The sequence below is a fragment of the Schistocerca americana genome, chromosome X (genome assembly GCF_021461395.2).
Source record: "Schistocerca americana isolate TAMUIC-IGC-003095 chromosome X, iqSchAmer2.1, whole genome shotgun sequence".
Lineage (NCBI taxonomy): Eukaryota > Metazoa > Arthropoda > Insecta > Orthoptera > Acrididae > Schistocerca > Schistocerca americana.
Window position 1 is genome coordinate 991,392,461 of NC_060130.1, and position 17,365 is coordinate 991,409,825.

A 17,365-nucleotide genomic window follows, 5' to 3' on the forward strand; every position below is an offset into this window, starting at 1 on the left:
CGCCTCCCGGAAGTCAAGGAAAATGGCATCTACCTGGGAGCCTGTATCTAATATTTTCTGGGTCTCATGAACAAATAAAGTGAGTTGGGTCTCACACGATCGCTGTTTCCGGAATCCATGTTGATTCCTACAGAGCAGATTCTGGATTTCCAGAAATGAAATGATACGCGAGCAAAAAACATGTACTAAAATTCTACAACAGATCGATGTTTGAGATATAGGTCTATAGTTTTGCGTATCTGCTCGACGACCCTTCTTGAAGACTGGGACTTCCTGTGCTCTTTTCCAATCATGTGGAACCTTCCGTTCCTCTAGAGACTTGCGGTACACGGCTGTTAGAAGGGGGGCAAGTTCTTTCGCGTACTCTGTGTAGAATCGAATTGGTATCCCGTCAGGGCCAGTGGACTTTCCTCTGTTGAGTGATTTCGGTTGCTTTTCTATTCCTTGGACACTTATTTCAATGTCTGCCATTTTTTCGTTTGTGCGAGGATTTAGAGAAGGAACTCCAGTGCGGTCTTCCTCTGTGAAACAGCTTTGGAAAAAGGTGTTTAGTATTTCAGCTTAACGCGTGTCATCCTCTGTTTCAATGCCATCATCACCCCAGAGTGTCTGAATATGCTGTTTCGAGCCACTTACTGATTTAACGTAAGACCAGAACTTCCTAGGATTTTCTGTCAAGTAGATACATAGAATTTTACTTTCGAATTCACTGAACGCTTCACGCATAGCCCTCCTTACGCTAACTTTGACATCGTTTAGCTTCTGTTTGTCTGAGAGATTTTGGCTGCGTTTAAACGTGGAGGAAGCTCTGTTTGCTTTCGCAGTAGTTTCCTAACTTTGTTGTTGAACGACGGTGGGTTTTTCCCGTCCCTGACAGTTTTACTCGGCACGTACCTATCTAAAACGCATTTTACGATTGCCTTGAACTTTTTCCATAAACACTCAACATTGTCAGTGTCGGAACAGAAATTTTCGTTTTGATCTGTTAGGTAGTCTGAAATCTGCCTTCTATTACTCTTGCTAAACAGATAAACCTTCCTCCCTTTTTTTATGTTCCTATTTACTTCCATATTCAGGGATGCTGCAACGGCCTTATGATTACTGATTCCCTGTTCTGCGCTTACAGAGTCGAAAAGTTCGGGTCTGTTTGTTATCAGTAGGTCCAAGATGTTATCTCCACGAGTCGGTTCTCTGTTTAAACGCTCGAGGTAATTTTCGGATAGTGCACTCAGTATAATGCCACTCGATGCTCTGTCCCTACCACCCGTCCTAAACATCTGAGTGTCCCAGTCTATAGCTGGTAAATTGAAATCTCCACCTAAGACTATAACATGCTGAGAAAATTTATGTGAAATGTATTCTAGATTTTCTCTCAGTTGTTCTGCCACTAAAGCTGCTGAGTCGGGAGGTCGTTAAAATGAGTCAATTATTAACCTAGCTCGGTTGTTGAGTGTAACCTCCACCCATAATAATTCACAGGAACTATCCACTTCTACTTCACTACAGGGTAAACTACCACTAAGAGCGACAAACACACCACCACCGTTTGCATGCAATCTATCCTTTCTAAACACCGTCTGTGCCTTTGTAAAAATTTCGGCAGAATTTATCTCTGGCTTCAGCCAGCTTTCCGTACCTGTAACGATTTCAGCTTCGGTGCTTTCTACCAGTGCTTGAAGATCCGGTACTTTACCAACGCAGCTTCGACAGTTTACAATTACAATATCGATTGCTGTTTGGTCCCCGGATGTCCTGATTTTGCCCCGCATCCTTTGAGGCTGTTGCCCTTTCTGTACTTGCCCGAGGCCATCTAACCTAAAAAACCGCCCAGTCCACGCTACACAACCCCTGCTACCCGTGTAGCCGCCTGCTGTGTGTAGTGGACTCCCGATCTATTCAGCGGAACCCGAAACCCCACCACCCTATGGCGCAAGTCGAGGAATCTGCAGCCCACACCGTCGCAGAACCGTCTCAGCCTCTGATTCAGACCCTCCACTCGGTTCTGTACCAAAAGCATGCAGTCAGTCCTGTCGACGATGCTGCAGATGGTGAGCTCTGCTTTCATCCTGCTAGCGAGACTGGCAGTCTCCACCAAATCAGATAGCCCCTGGAAGCCAGAGAGGATTTCCTCTTATCCATAGCGACACACATCATTGGTGCCAACATGACTGACCACCTACAGATGGGTGCACCCCATACCCTTCATGGCATCTGGAAGGACCCTTTCCACATCTGGAATGATAACCCCCGGTATGCACACAGAGTGCACATTGGTTTTCTTCACCTCTCTTGCTGCCATATCCCTAAGGGGCCTCATTATGCGCCTGATGTTGGAACTCCCAACTACCAGTAAGCCCACCCTCTGCGACTGTCCAGATCTTGCAGACTGAGGGGCAACCTTTGGAACAGGACAAGCAGCCATGTCCGGCCGAAGATCAGTATCAGCCGGAGATAGAGCCTGAAACCAGTTCGTCAGACAAACTGGAGAGACCTTCCATTCATCCCTCTGGAATGTCTTCCGCCCCCTGCCACACCTCGAGACGACCTCCCACTCTACCACGGGTAAGTGATCAGCCTCAATGTGGGCTGTATCCTGGGCAGCCCCAGCCGATTGGGGGATGGGTGGGACGAGCTGGCCGTCCCCGACAAACCCCCATCCAGACCCCCACAGTGATGCCCATTGGCAACAGCCTCAAGCTGTGTGACCGAATCCAACACTGCCTGAAACTGGGAGCGAAGGGTTGCCAACTCAGCCCGCATCTGAACACAGCAGTTGCAGTACCTATCCATGCTAAATACTGTTGTGCAAAGAACGTCTGAACTAATCTACAGAGAGCACAAACAATTAAACACAAAATTTGAACGGTTATTAAAATACAAGATTGCCAAGTAAATGCAGTAATGCTGCTGGTGCCAGCCATCCGCCACCTGCTGTCCACCACCCACTGTTCATTGTACATTGTCCACTGCCTCCTGCCCACCACTTAGGGGTCTGCTGCCAGCTGCCCGCTGTTGCTGTCGCCATCGCTATGCTGTATCTTTGCCTTTGTCTTCGTTATTGCCTTCACTGTTCTGTGTCCTCTCCCCACTCATCGTTTCGCTAGCTTGGCGATGATCATCGCACACACCAACCACCACCCTACACCTCCCCTCCCCCTGCCCCAGACCATTTCTTCATGAAGTACCGACTCTGGCCCCCCTCCTTGTGCTGAGCCTCCCCTTATTACTGTTTTGTCTTCCTCCATCTCCTACCCCATCTTGTATCCCCACATTTTTCAGTTTATGCCTGCTCCCACTCCCACACCTCCCATCTGTCCTCATGAGTTTTCCCCTCCCCACTCGTCCTACAACCCCGGCACCTCCTCCACCTACCCACGTCATAGCCTGCCAGGCCATAGTCGCTACCCTAGATGATCTGATGACATCACCTCCTGTTGGCACCTCCACACCCCAAGCAGGGTCTGCCTCCCATCACCTCCCACTCCAGCCTATCCCTCACCCCTCTTCCCAGGCAACCCTCACCAAAAAGACCCTAAACGACGTAGTGTCGACCCCACTCCTAGCCCCTCTACCAAAAAACCACCACACACCCCCACCCTTTCCGACTCCCCCAAGGAGATCACCCCTATTCCTACAGCCCAATCCCCTGCCATGCACACCTTTGTCTCCTGTCCTGACCCCAGGTTCGTTGATGCCCATGCTCTCACCTTGGAAATTTGCAAGTACATCCCCATTGCCCCTATTTCCCAATTCATTTCCCACAAGGACTCAATCCTTATCAAATCCCCCAATCCCTCCCTCCACACTGACCCTCTCAAAACGATCTGCAATGATACCTTTGGTTCCTATGCCACCATTACACCCTTACACTTTTCCTTACCCCATCCTCTCCCTTTCAGCCCCAAACCCCTCGCCATCCTCCAAACTCAACAGTGTTATGAAGAAGCTCAGTCCAGTGATCATGGAGGCAGAGATGTTGGCGGAACTAAATGTCTACCCTGTTCTAGAAATACATTCTGTCTGTCCCATCTACAATGACTCCAGACTCACCTCCTCCTCTATCGATCACCTACTCACCAAGGGAGCCCTTATTTATAACCACTGCCGTCCTGTTGACCCTTCCTGCTCCCCTCCCCAGACCTACCAGTGCCAAAAGTGCCTGGTCTATAACGATCACCTTACCTCTGCCTCTAAAATTCCTCCCCCCTTCCCCCACTGCAAAGTTTCTCATTTTCTTAAACAGTGTCCCATCCTCACCTCCACTTCTTCTTGCAATACATATAATGAAGCCCAGCCAACTTATTCCATCAGTCACCTGTTCAACATATATGTCCGTCCTGCTGTTCCCATCCCCAATGATTTCCTTTCCATATTGACTGCACCTTCTCCATCCATTTGATTGATACATTCCTTAACATTCAAAGCTATGACCCCACCACCCTCCAGTGGTGGCTTCAGTTCCTTTCCACCCTCAAAGGCTAACTTGTCCCCTTCCTTCAGCATACCTGTCCCAATAGTAACACAGCCCCTGATGTCATCCTCACTTCCCCTAACATTCTTGGGCATATCACAGTGGAAGCCCTCCATCCCATTGGCAGTAACCACCTCCCAGTCCTGCTCACCATCTCCTTTGCCCCTCGCCCTCCCCCACCTCCCTGCTCTGTGGCTCCTCCCAAGGTCGATCATGACTACCACCATGCAAACTGGAATGCCTACCAGGAATCCATCAACACCCAGATCGGATGCCACCCCTTCTCCTTCCACCATCTTTTTGACATCTCTCATGCCTCGTCCTTCCTCCAGAAGACTCTGTGGTGACTTACGTTCCCACCAGACTTCTCCATCCCCACCACCCTACCCTTCCTCCACAAGCACTACTCCTTCTCCATGAATCCCACCAGCTCTACCATTCCTTCCTCTGAAATCGTGTCTGAGACACACTCCTCTGCCACTGGCAGTTACAAAGACACGTTTCTTGAACTTATCAATCTCCTCTCTGTCCAAGTTAACTCCTGCCGTTCTGCTACTTTTGGTTTTCCTTGACCTCCAGAACATCTATGACCAGGCTCATATTCAAGCTCCAGACTTACGTTCTTCCTGTCAGCTTCATCTGTCTCACTGCCTCCTTCCTATCCCACTATCCTTCCTATGTCACTATTTGTAATACCAATTCCTGTATCTTCTAGCCTACCACAGGTGTGCCCCAGGGTTCTGTCCATTCTCCTCTCCTATATCTCCTCTACACCACTCATATGCCTAAACCATGCCCACCCATCCATCTCTTTCAATATGCTGAAGACACCGCCTGCCTTGCCCTCTATCCTACACCTCAATTGTCCCAGCCTTCAGTCCAAACCCACCTAAGCCAGTTTACCTCTTGGTGCAGCCAGGGTCCTTCAAATCAATCCTTCCAAAACCAAGGCAATCATTACAGGACATAACCCACCCTCTTTTCGGCTCCATGATTTCTGCCTAACTATCTATGAGCGCCATATCCAACTTACCCCCACCTTGGCCTCACTCTTGATCGTCAGCTCACCTGGACTCCCCATCTGCTTACCATCCAATACAAAGGCCACATTAGACCCTGCCCCTTGAAACTCCTGTCAAGGCAGACGTGGGGATTGCATCCTTCCACCATTCTTCATACCTACAAATCCTTGATCTGCCCCATCCTTTGTTATGCCAGTGTCACTTGGCCCTCTGGCCCTCCTAAATTCTACACAGCCCTCCAAATCCTTGAACGCCATGCCCTTTGCCCTGCTTTCTGTATCTGTCTCCCATGCCCCATGAGGATCCTCTATGACCTCATCTCCTTCCCACGTCTCCTCCTTTTCATTGAACACATCTGTATCTACTACACCAATCGCCACCTTGATTCGCCCACCCCCTGGTGTCTTCTTTCCTATCCACTCCTCCCCTGCTGCCACGCCTTTGCCGATGTATGCCACCCTCTCTCGATCTGCACACTCTCCACCTCATCTCCTAAAGGAACTTCCAACAATTCCCCATCCCAGGTGACATGCTTCACACCAATATTTATCATTCCTTCCAACTCTGACCCTCCTCTTCCCCTCCCCTCCCCGATGACCTCCGAAGTTAAGTCGCATAGTGCTCAGAGCCATTTGAACCATTTGAACCTACCCCCTGTCCTTCTCACTTCTTATTTCCTGGTCCTTGTGCTCCCTCCTAGGCAGCTCCCTCCCCACCCTCCCTGTCTCCTGCCCCTTGTTGTGCTACTGGCTCCCCCTTCTACCCACCTCTTCCTGCCCCCTTCTTCCGCCGACCCCCCTTCTATCTTTCTTCTCTCCCTCCTCTCTGACCTCCCCTCCCTTGGCAGGTCCTTCCAATTTTAATCCCATCGCATTGTCATGCTTTGGTGCTCACCGTGTACGTCACATCAAAGGAGCGTATGTTCAGTGTCGTCGTCCCATGTGGCTCTCATTACTGTGATCGCTATTTTTCATTGTGCTCTTTGTGAGCCAGTGTGTAGGTGCTCCATCTTCGTTGAGTGTCACTGTATTTAAATGTGGAATTCATGTAAATGTGCCTAATGAAACTGCTCCTTTTTTGTATGTTTTAACTCCCATTGTTTCCCCTTCTTATGTGTAAATATCATCTTTTAACCCCTTATTTTATGTATGTACCATTTCTCTTGTGTTGTTTTATGTAGTCCCTTGGCTGATGAGCGGCGATTTCTTCCGCTGCCAGCCCACTCTGGCCCACATGGGGCAGTGGTATGAAATAACAATGAAAGTAAAAAAAAGCGGTATGTCCAGCTCCAGAGAGTTCGCAATGCTGCAGAGGAAGGACAGTGGAGTGCGTGCAGCCAAAACAACTGTTTTGGTCAAGCAGGAATCGGCATTTCACCGATCGCCGATCGGCACCGCCGGCCCCATCGGCGCATCCATTTCCCACCGATGACCAGGGCAGAAGTACTGGCACAACCTGGGTTCTAGGCCACTCTGCATTGTTTGCGGATGTATCCAAGTTGGCGGCGATGACGTCATCCAAGACGGCCATGTGTAGACTTGACAACAGCCCATGACGTCTTCCAAGATAGTGGCCATGATGTCAGCTGATGACACAAGTACCGTTATAAAATGTGGCGACTTTTGGTGGGAAAGTGCCACGCCCCCTCCCCCAGAAAAATGGTGGAAAGTTAAAATTCCAACAGGATAATGCATCACAACGCGGTTATTTCTACTAACCTAAGAAAAATCACGAGAAGATAGGTCACTTGGGCTACCCCTGCTAACCTAAGTCACCAAGCCGCCACTTCTTCCTTTGAACTGGTACCAAGTTTGAATTTTGGTGGTAAAGAAAGGTCAATTGGGGTATCTCTACTAAGCTAAGAAAACTGTGCGAAAGAAAGGACACTTGGACTAACCTCAGTCACATGACCGCCACCTCCTCCTAAGAATTGGTGGGAAAAAGACTTGACCAGTGCTTGACATAAGTCTTTATTTAAACAATTTCATGCAGTACAGCCATCTGGTGTATTCACCATGAGGTCCGGACTCCAACTGACTCAGTACACAATACCACCAGCAGAGGGCGTTCTCATCTGGGACGTAATCCAAGATGGTGGGAAACAGTGTGTTCACTACGAGGTCCGAACTCAAACTGACCTAGTACACAGCGCCACTGTCAGAGGGCGCTGTCGTCCAATATGGTTGGCCATGCCGTCAAGCCATGACGCAACTACGATTATCCAAGATGGCGGCGCCGGGAAACTAAAAAAGTGCCATGACCCCATGCCAGGTGGGAAATTCAAGTTTTCGAAATCATGCACCACTCTTTATTTAAACAATTTTAGCCACTACTGCCATCCAGTGTGTTCACCACAAGGTCCAGAACCCAACTGACCTGGTGCACTGCACCACCACCAGAGCTCACTGTCATCCCTCTCATCTGTTCTACCGATTTTTCTCTATCGTCATTCTAACAGGACACCTCAGACATGCGAATACCGACGTCACAGATCGTGCTGTTCCACTGCTCGTGATGTGTGTGTGTGTGTATGTGTGTGTGTGTGACGCGCACACAGAAGTCAAAGATAGTGCTATACAAAAACCCTTCAACCGCTCCTAAATAATTCGGTACAGTGACGTGTGGACACGAAATCGTGAACTGTCCATATAACGCATAGCACAGCCTACAGACCTGCTTGCAAAGTAATCCAACAGACGCACGCAAGTACCTTCCCCCACCCCCTGTCCATTAGAATGCACAGGAGGTTAATGACAGCCCCCCCGTGAAGTGACACGGCCGTCAGCTGTCAAACCACACACAGACGCTCGTTAAGGTCCTGCACGCATGAGGTAGTGGCGCCCCTTTCATACTTGACACCTGACAAATCCCTCGTGAAATACGTGACCTAGGCGCCAGACGCTGGTGAAAGTTGCCACTATTTTCGAGTATACAGCCACTGTTATACTGACATCAGAGAAATACAAGGCGCCCTCACACAGTCCCCATATGCGAGACACCTGCGGGCAGCACGTGTCTTTACTGTTGACGACAGAGTAGCTACAAAACTTCGCAAACGCATCTAAAAAGGTTCTCAATCTTATACTCATGTCACGTGACTATGCAAAAAATAGGAACCGAGCCAACCTCACAAAAATTGTATAGTGTCCCAGAAATAGTTAATGCTTGTATGCACAAAAATTCTTGCCCTAACAGAACCTGTTGACGAAAATAACGCAGAATAACGTCGAATATAGTTTTTCTCGTGGACCTAACGTGATACCCACTCCACCATGTGTTACCTTTTCTGCTTTCAACACACACAAACGTTCCCTACGCTATGTAGAGGCTCCTATATCCCAGCACAAAGGATGCCTTGTAAATAAATCGAGCATTATGATTGGCTCTTATCGAATTTGCCCGCAGAATTGCAGATGCCTCCGGTATCGAAGCACCATCCACCTTTTCTTTCTTTCTGCAGATGGGACTTTCAGCGGTAAAATTATTTTGCACAGGTCGCTAAACTGCACTCACAGTTAAACCCGCAAAGTTATCTACAGATCATCAAATACAGACGAGACTCACAAGAATATTGGAAGCCACAAACATATTTACCACTCTAACTACAATTAAATATTATCACGATTAGTACACGTAATTTCTTCTCTTGACTGTTGTGCTTCTGGAACGCATCTCAGTGTCTATAGTGCACATAATTTTCCACATAAAAAATTTCTCTCATACCCTTGCAGTTATCGATGTGATGATTCTATACGTCCCTCATGATAGGACACACAGTCATCCTCTCTAGTCATGCCACAGCATAAAGCATAGTAACTTTACAATGCAATATATACACATTTTACACAGTGGAAGCCACAATAACTTTACAATACAATATACATACATTTTACGCAAATAGTGCACTTATCTCTTATATCTGTACAGCACCTAAAAAAATTATGGTATGTGTGCACTCACTCCGGCTGTATGTCACGATGCTCCTCTGTCCTAGGGAAGCACTTTCAGCCTTTTCCTTCTTTCTACAGACGTGACATTCAGCGGAAATAAACTATTTTACACTGATCATCATATTGCACCGGCAACTAAACCTTATAAACTGCCATACATTTCGTCAAATACAAAAAGACTCTTATTCAATTACACTGCTCTTCCACTGAGGACAGGAGCTTGAAGCTTAGAGCGCGAATCCGATATCCAACCCAGCAATATATCACTGAGTACCGTGTCGATGTAGTAAACATACAATTCATATCCTCCACCATACAAAATGATCCCTTTTACATCAGAGCACCTTCAGCCCACCCAAGTCGCTCTCAGAACTGTTCTACAAATTTGGGGTCGTTTCCCCTCAGCACACATGCGTTACTGTTTCTGCTCTGAACCTGTTTCCATGCTTGCTCGCTTTTCTTCACACATTTCCAAACTCGAGGATTACAAGAACATACGTAATTTCACAATGTTTGCCATAATATTAGACCATTTTCATAAGAGCCAATCATAATGCTCGATTCATTCACAAGGCATCCTTTGTGCTGGGATATAGGAGCCTCTACATAGCGGAGGGAACGTTTGTGTGTGTTGAAAGCAGAAAAGGTAACACGTAATGGAGTGGGTACCACGTTAGGCGCGTGAGGTAGACTGCATTCTACGACATTCTGCGTTATTTTCATAAACAGAAAATATGTGTGAAATCTTATGGGACTTAACTGCTAAGGTCATCAGTCCCTAAGCTTACACACTACTTAACCTAAGTTATCCTAAGGACAAACACACTCACCCATGCCTGCGGGAGGACTCGAACCTCCGCCGGGACCAGCCTCACAGTCCATGACTGCAGCGCCTTAGACCGCTCGGCTAATCCCACACTGCATTTTCGTAAACAGGTTCTGTTAGGTCAAGAATTTTCGTGCATGCAATCTGAGATATGAAGAAAGCGGGCGTTAACTATTTCTGGGATACTATACAATGTCCGTGAAGTCGACTCGGTTCTTATTTACATAGACACGTGACAAGAGTATAAGGTTGAGATCGTTTTAAGATGCGTTTGCGAAGGTCTGTAGCTACTCTGTCATCAACAGTAAACAGTGCTGCCCGGAGGTGTCTCGCATATGGGGGCTGTGTGAGCGTGCCTTGTATTTCTGTGATGTCAGTATAACAGTGGCTGTATACTCGAAAATAGTGGCAACTTTCACCAGCGTCTGGCGGCTAGGTCACGTATTTCACGAGGAATTTCTGAGATGTCAAGTATGAAAGGGGCGCCACCACCTCATGCGTGTGGGACCTTAACGAGCGTATGTGTGTGGTTTGACAGCCGATGGCCATGTCACTTCACGGGGACTGTCGTTAACCTCCTGTGTGGTCAAGTGGACAGGGGGTGGAGGAGGGCACTTGTGTGCGTCTGTTGGATTACTTTGCAAGCAGGTCTGTAGGCTGTGGTATGCGTTATTTGGGCAGTTTACGACTTCGTGTCCGTACATCAGTGTACCGAATTATTTAGGAGCGGTTGAAGGGTTTTTATATAGCACGATCTTTGACTTCCGTGTGCGCGTCACACACACACATATCACGAGCAATGGATCAGTACGATCTGTGACGTCGGTATCCGCATGTCGGAGGTGTCCTATTAGAATGACAATATCGAGAAAGCGATCGATCAGATGAGAGGGATGATAGCAAGCTCTGGAAGTGGTGCTGTGCACTAGGTCAGTTGGGCTCTGGACCTCATGGCAAATACGCTGGATGGCGGTAGTGGCTAAAATTGTTTAAATAAAGACTGGTGCATGATTTCGACAGTTGATAATTAGCGAGCATGTTTGCGGAGTCTTTTGGTGGTTCACGTGTCTGTAGGCTGTGCGACGTGACCCCAAGCATGTCAGAAAGTGTGCTTTGTGTCAGTATAATAAATATACTCCATCCCTTAATAAATTGTTCCAAAATAAATAAAATACACTCCTTCCTCTCTCCACCAGCGCAGCTTAATGTCAGTTTAGGACCTGACATAGACATCGAAGTTGTGGCAGAAAAACCAAATGTATGACAGTGTACAAAGTGTGTTAGAAAACAATGTTTCAAACAACGACACAGGGTCATAGGCACTGTCTCTTGCGACTTACAGTGTAGTCTGTGGGATACGGCCATCCTCCTATAGTACGGGAGATGAAACCTTAATCAGCCGCCTGCAATGGATCAAAAGCTGTATATTTAATAGGATCATCCTGCATCGGCAACAGCAACAATTTGACAGGTAAATTAGATGATGGACGAGGTGTCCCATTAGGAATGCTATACTGCGAAGCTTCTTAACAACTCTCTCTCTACGCCGGACCCATATCGCAGCTATGTGTCATCGCGTGAGCAATGGCGCCTAGGTGACTTCTATAACAGATAATAGTTTTTCTCTGTTGGATGGTGCAAAATAACGATGATAGCATGTTGGGGAGATAGATGTGAATGGACGCGGATCTGCTTCGAATTGTAGTATCTGTATCTAGTTTGGAGGCGTACCACAATGCCCACATTTCCAGCGAATGATCAAAACACGCTCCTGTTGCACTAACTCACGTTGTTTTGTTTCTACACAGGTTGCAGAAGGTGGCAGATATGTCTTTCTCTGACTTCTGCTCCGTTTCGCCTTAAATTGGAACGATCAGATGCGCAAAGCTGTAGAAATGGGAGCATTTGCAAGATGCATAAGTTGGGATTTTACTGTAGCAGACATGTTCGAGAAAGGTATCTCGTTTCGAGATATGAGAGTGCCAGAAATATGATTCACTTGTTATTGTGATGCGACACAGGTATGTGGTTGAATGGAAAGACTTGATTCCACATAATGGACATTATTGCTAGCAGAATAATGTAACACTAGAGATCTGAAAAGCTAGTGTAGATTTTCTTACGACCTCAATCAGCACTTCATTTACTACTACTGTTTGCGTTCCTTCTCAATGAGTCATCACCTGTAACTCATTGGATATATTGCAGAACCTCTGATATGGTATCAAGTCAGAATATGTTACAAGTACTATAGAAATATCTAGCTGGGGCTGTGTGATGGGGTCGCAAATGCCGCTTACATACCACCTCCCTTAACCGAATCACTTTCATAATTCAGCGATTTTATAACGAGGTTGCATTGTGGGCTATGTGTAACTGGAGCACTGGTTTGATAATATACACTCCAGTGATCACCGTCTTGGTATTTGTCCAGATAGAAAGACCACCTCATTCAGAGGTAATGTCAGTACTATAAAAAAGTGGGCTCTGGCTCACTGGGTCACTTTCTTAGAAAGTAAGCCAGTTACCCGAAACCCGCTTTTTTATTCTACTTGCCATCCATCACTCAAAGATTTTCAAGAGAATATATTTTTTACAAAGGCGCATGTAAGAAAAAAGGATTTTTAATGTTTTTCTGATGAATGGTGCATGTAAGAAAATAAAATTAATGACTCATTTCCCTATGTGAACGCTATTATTTGCTTTCTAAGCTTCACAAATACATGTTATAGATAAATATAAACAAAATTTAACAAATTTAATTGGGTCCCAAAAAAGGGAACCAACCTAATCATCATGAATGAAAACAAATTTATACATCTGAACCTAGTTTATATGAATTATTTTTCATAAGTAATTAAATTAAATCCTAAATCAGTTCTTTTCATACAAACTTGTGTTTTCTAAGAGGTGCATGTAAGAAAATAAAATTAATGCTTCATTTCCCTAGGTGAACATAATAAATTAAATTTAATATTATTTTTTATAAAAGGTGAATGTAATTAAAAAAAGTGAACATCAAATTCACCCTTTTTTACTTCATTTTATAAAAGGCAAATGAAAGAAAACAAAATGAATTGGTTCACAAAGGTAAATTATATTAAAAATTTCACATCGAGAACTCTATATGATGAAATTCATTATTTCTATTTTTAAGTTTCTTTGTTCCCTTGTATTTCAGGTTTAAGCCTCCTTCTTTCAAATAATTAAAATCCCAGTCAGTAATTAATTTAGGAAATCTATTTGGTAAAGTAATCTTAAAATCATTATCAAGCTCTAGACTAAGTTTCTCTCCCAATCTAGTATTTAAATATTCACAGCCAATAACATTATATAAAACATTTATCTTAGTTCATTTAGTTTCTTAATCTCTGCCAAGACACTTACATCATTGAGCTTCTTGATTAGAGTCTCCATTTATAGAGAAGTTTTTTTATTAGATTTTCGATAATGAGTAATGTCCATATGGTAATGTATCTATTCCATTTTTTAAGACATATCTCTTGTGGTCATGTGGCCTCAAAGCTTTCTTGTTTATTTCAACTGTGTGCATTTCGCGTCTCTTACTTCAAATTACATTAATTCTTCTGTGCTATTCTCTATTGTTAAACAAGCAGTATTTCTAATCTTCTAAAGTTATTCTGTTTTTAATAACACATTCCTTATCTCCTTTAGATTTTTTCTCTATTTTGTCACCAACTTTATAAGCATACATTGTTACTCTCAAACCACAAAATTCTTCCATTATTTTTCCGTTAGATTCATCTTTCATTTTTCCAACAACTATCTTGTTTACTTGTGGAATACCATAAATATTATCTGCTGGATAGTCAATCACTGATTTCATATCTCCATGGAAATCTTCAGTTTTAAAATTGTAAATGTAACTGTCTGTTATCTTGATAACACAACTCAGTATTTTCTCCATATTTTGCTTTCATAACTCTGTAGTGAAAATCATACATCAATTCTTTAGACAGATCAAGTATACTGATTTCTGTTTTATTCATATGGATAGCAGCAAGATTTTCATTAAATATAGTTCTGCCTTTAAAGTTTGGCTTAGCTGCAAGTTTATCACACTTTTCTCCATTTGAAACTAATTTTATATCCACTCTGTTCCTTGTATTTTCCATCGTTTTACCAAACAAGGAATTCTTCATCAATTTGTAGAGATCTAACTCAAAGTCATTTGAAGCCTTAGTCCTCATCTGTGTGTTTAGATCTATATATTTCAAATTGTTTAAATTTTAAAACTCTATGTATTTTTATGTTTTTCATTCCAAGAGACAGATACTGTTTGAGGTTTCTATAATGAACTACATAATTATGCTTGTCAAGCAGAGTAGTCATCAATTTTCTTTCAGGAGCTAATGGGAAATTTTTATGTAAATCGTGTATTTATTTTGGTTATTGTAGATCTACTTCGAATTTGTATCCCTCTTGACAAGTGTTTGATATCTCACTTATTTTTTTACAATCAAAATTAGCTGGCTCATCCCATTCAAAGCCACCATCTGGTAAATATTGATTCATAGCATAACCATACAGACTGTTTGCATCTAAATATGCCAAATAATTTTATATCTTTTTATCATCAAAATCTTTAAAATATTTATTATTTGCTTTTACATATCTCTTGCAACATTGTGATATTCCTCCTCTTAGTCTCTTTTCACCCATTACAATCATATCGTAATCATGTAGTAAATCAAGTGGTTGTTTAGTAATGTTTAGCATTGCATCCCAAGATAAACCTGGTGCTGTAAAACACCAAGATGGGTCTAAATCGTATGCTTTTATGCAAGATTTTCTAAAATTTTCAAACACAGCAGCCAATAACAAAACTTCAGTTTTCAGATACGGATCATGATATTCACCAAGATTTTTCCCAAACAATTTTTGCATGTTTGTAATCTTCATCACTTATTTCACAGGCTTTCAGTTTACTGTAAAATTCCTCTTTTTCTGGTAACTGTGTCTCTTCAACTTTCTTCCAAGAATCCATGTAATCATATGGATATACGACTTTTCTGTTCACTAGGTTAAATAATTCTGGTGAGAAAAACTTTTTAGTATTTTTCATTTGATCTCTCTTCAAATTTGATGAAAGTTTGTCAAGTGATGAAGCCATAAATTTAAATGTGTGAATAAATCTCATTTTCAAACTTTCTGTACTCTTCCCAAAACTGATGTATCTAGTTTAGTTGTGTGGGATTAGGTCTATCTCCTTCTTATCATAGCCAAGTTCTTTCACAAAGAGGTGATAATCATATCCAGATAAATTATGTAAATAAATAGGTACAAAGCTAGTATGCTTTAGTTGCAAATTACAATTATTGCACATTGGGCCAATGTATTTTCCAGTTAGATGATCATGATGACAAACCTTATTATTTTTTTGAGTAATGACATCCAAACAGTGCACAATTTTTTGAATTTGAATGTTTTGATTGTTCTTCAGGAGTTAATGGTGTCATTTCTTCAGTTTGAGAATAAGTTCTTCCAGTCTCTTCAACCACTCGCTTCATGCATTCTATGAATTTTGTATGACAATTTGGTCCTCTAGAAACAACAAGATCTTTATAATGTCCATTTACATTCTTGATGTAGTAGCAAAATCCGCTTGGTTCATGCTTCTGATATTTCATCGTATACGAGCTTTCAGGATTTGGCTGACAGTTGTCCATATTTAAGAGTAAACCTTCAAAATCAGCTTAAATAACAAATTGAACTTTCTGTGTGTCCAGATATTTTTTAAAATGTACATATGCTCCTTCCTTTGGCATTTCTACTTTTAATGGCGTCTTAGTCAAGCAATTTGATGTGTGCTCATCCAACTTCTGCTTGATGCTGAAGTGAAGCAGACACATGTCACAAATAAATTTTACAACTTTATCATTATTAATTTCACTCGAAGCAGGCCTAGATAAATTTTTTATGTAACAATAGTGTGACTGTAGGTCTAAGCCTGCTTCAGTTGGTGGTGAATTGCCATCTTTCTTGAAATAAAGGTTATTTAAATGTTTCTCTCTCTTACTTTTCGAATTTTTAGTGGATACACTTGATATTTTTATGAAATGAGTAGATGTTGATAGCTACATTAATTCTACTTTCTATTTTTGGAATATGATCAACCACTATAAGAAACTCAATTTTTTCAAGTTTCTGATCAAGATCAAGATCAACATTTATGTATTTCGTTACTCTTTCAGCATTTTTTATCTGCTGGATACAATGTGGATTTTATAGCCCACAGAAAACATTTTTGATCATCATTTTTTACATTGATACAAGCTTTTTTGTTTTTTATTGCTGCAGATAACTCAATGTAAGATGATCCCCTCAGTGGAACATATCTGTCAATTCTATTTAATGTCCATCCTGATCCTTGTGCTTGAAAATTAGATATTTTCGTTAAAATATCTCGCTTCCCACGCTCGAATTTTTTACTAAATCCTTCTCTGTCATAATGGTATAGTTTTGTGTTTGTTGTCCAAATTCCTTAACTTTATCATCAGTTGGCATTTTGTACTCACAAAATAAATCGAAATTTATCTACAAACAATGAAGTAGTCTCAGGTTGTCTTTCACAATTTTCATAATTTTCGTCTTCACTGTAGACAAGAAATGGTTAGGTTCAAGTGAGTCTATACTGTTTTCAAAATCTGTAGTTTGTAATCTGTTTGCAAATACTTTATCAACTACATAATCCCTAACTGTTTTCCTGTCTCTTGGTTTCTCAAATAAGTCAGTGTAAAAGGGAAATAATAATTCTTTATTGGTTCTAGTTTTCTGTTGCGCAAAAAAATCGGTAGAAAATGGAAATATTCTTTTCAATGGTTCATCTTCAGTTTTCTGCTTCGCAAACACATCTGTAGCAAATGGAAATATTCTATTCAATGGTTTGTCTTCTTTCGTTTTTACAAACACATCGATAGAAAATGGAAATATTTCTTTCAATGGTTTATCCGTCTTAGATACGAAAATCTCGTCATCGTTTCGAATTTCAAAATATGGCAATTTGTTCCAAAGAATGCGTCCTGCAGGACGTCTTATACCTTGTGTCGAGCGACAGCATGCTACAACAAATCTA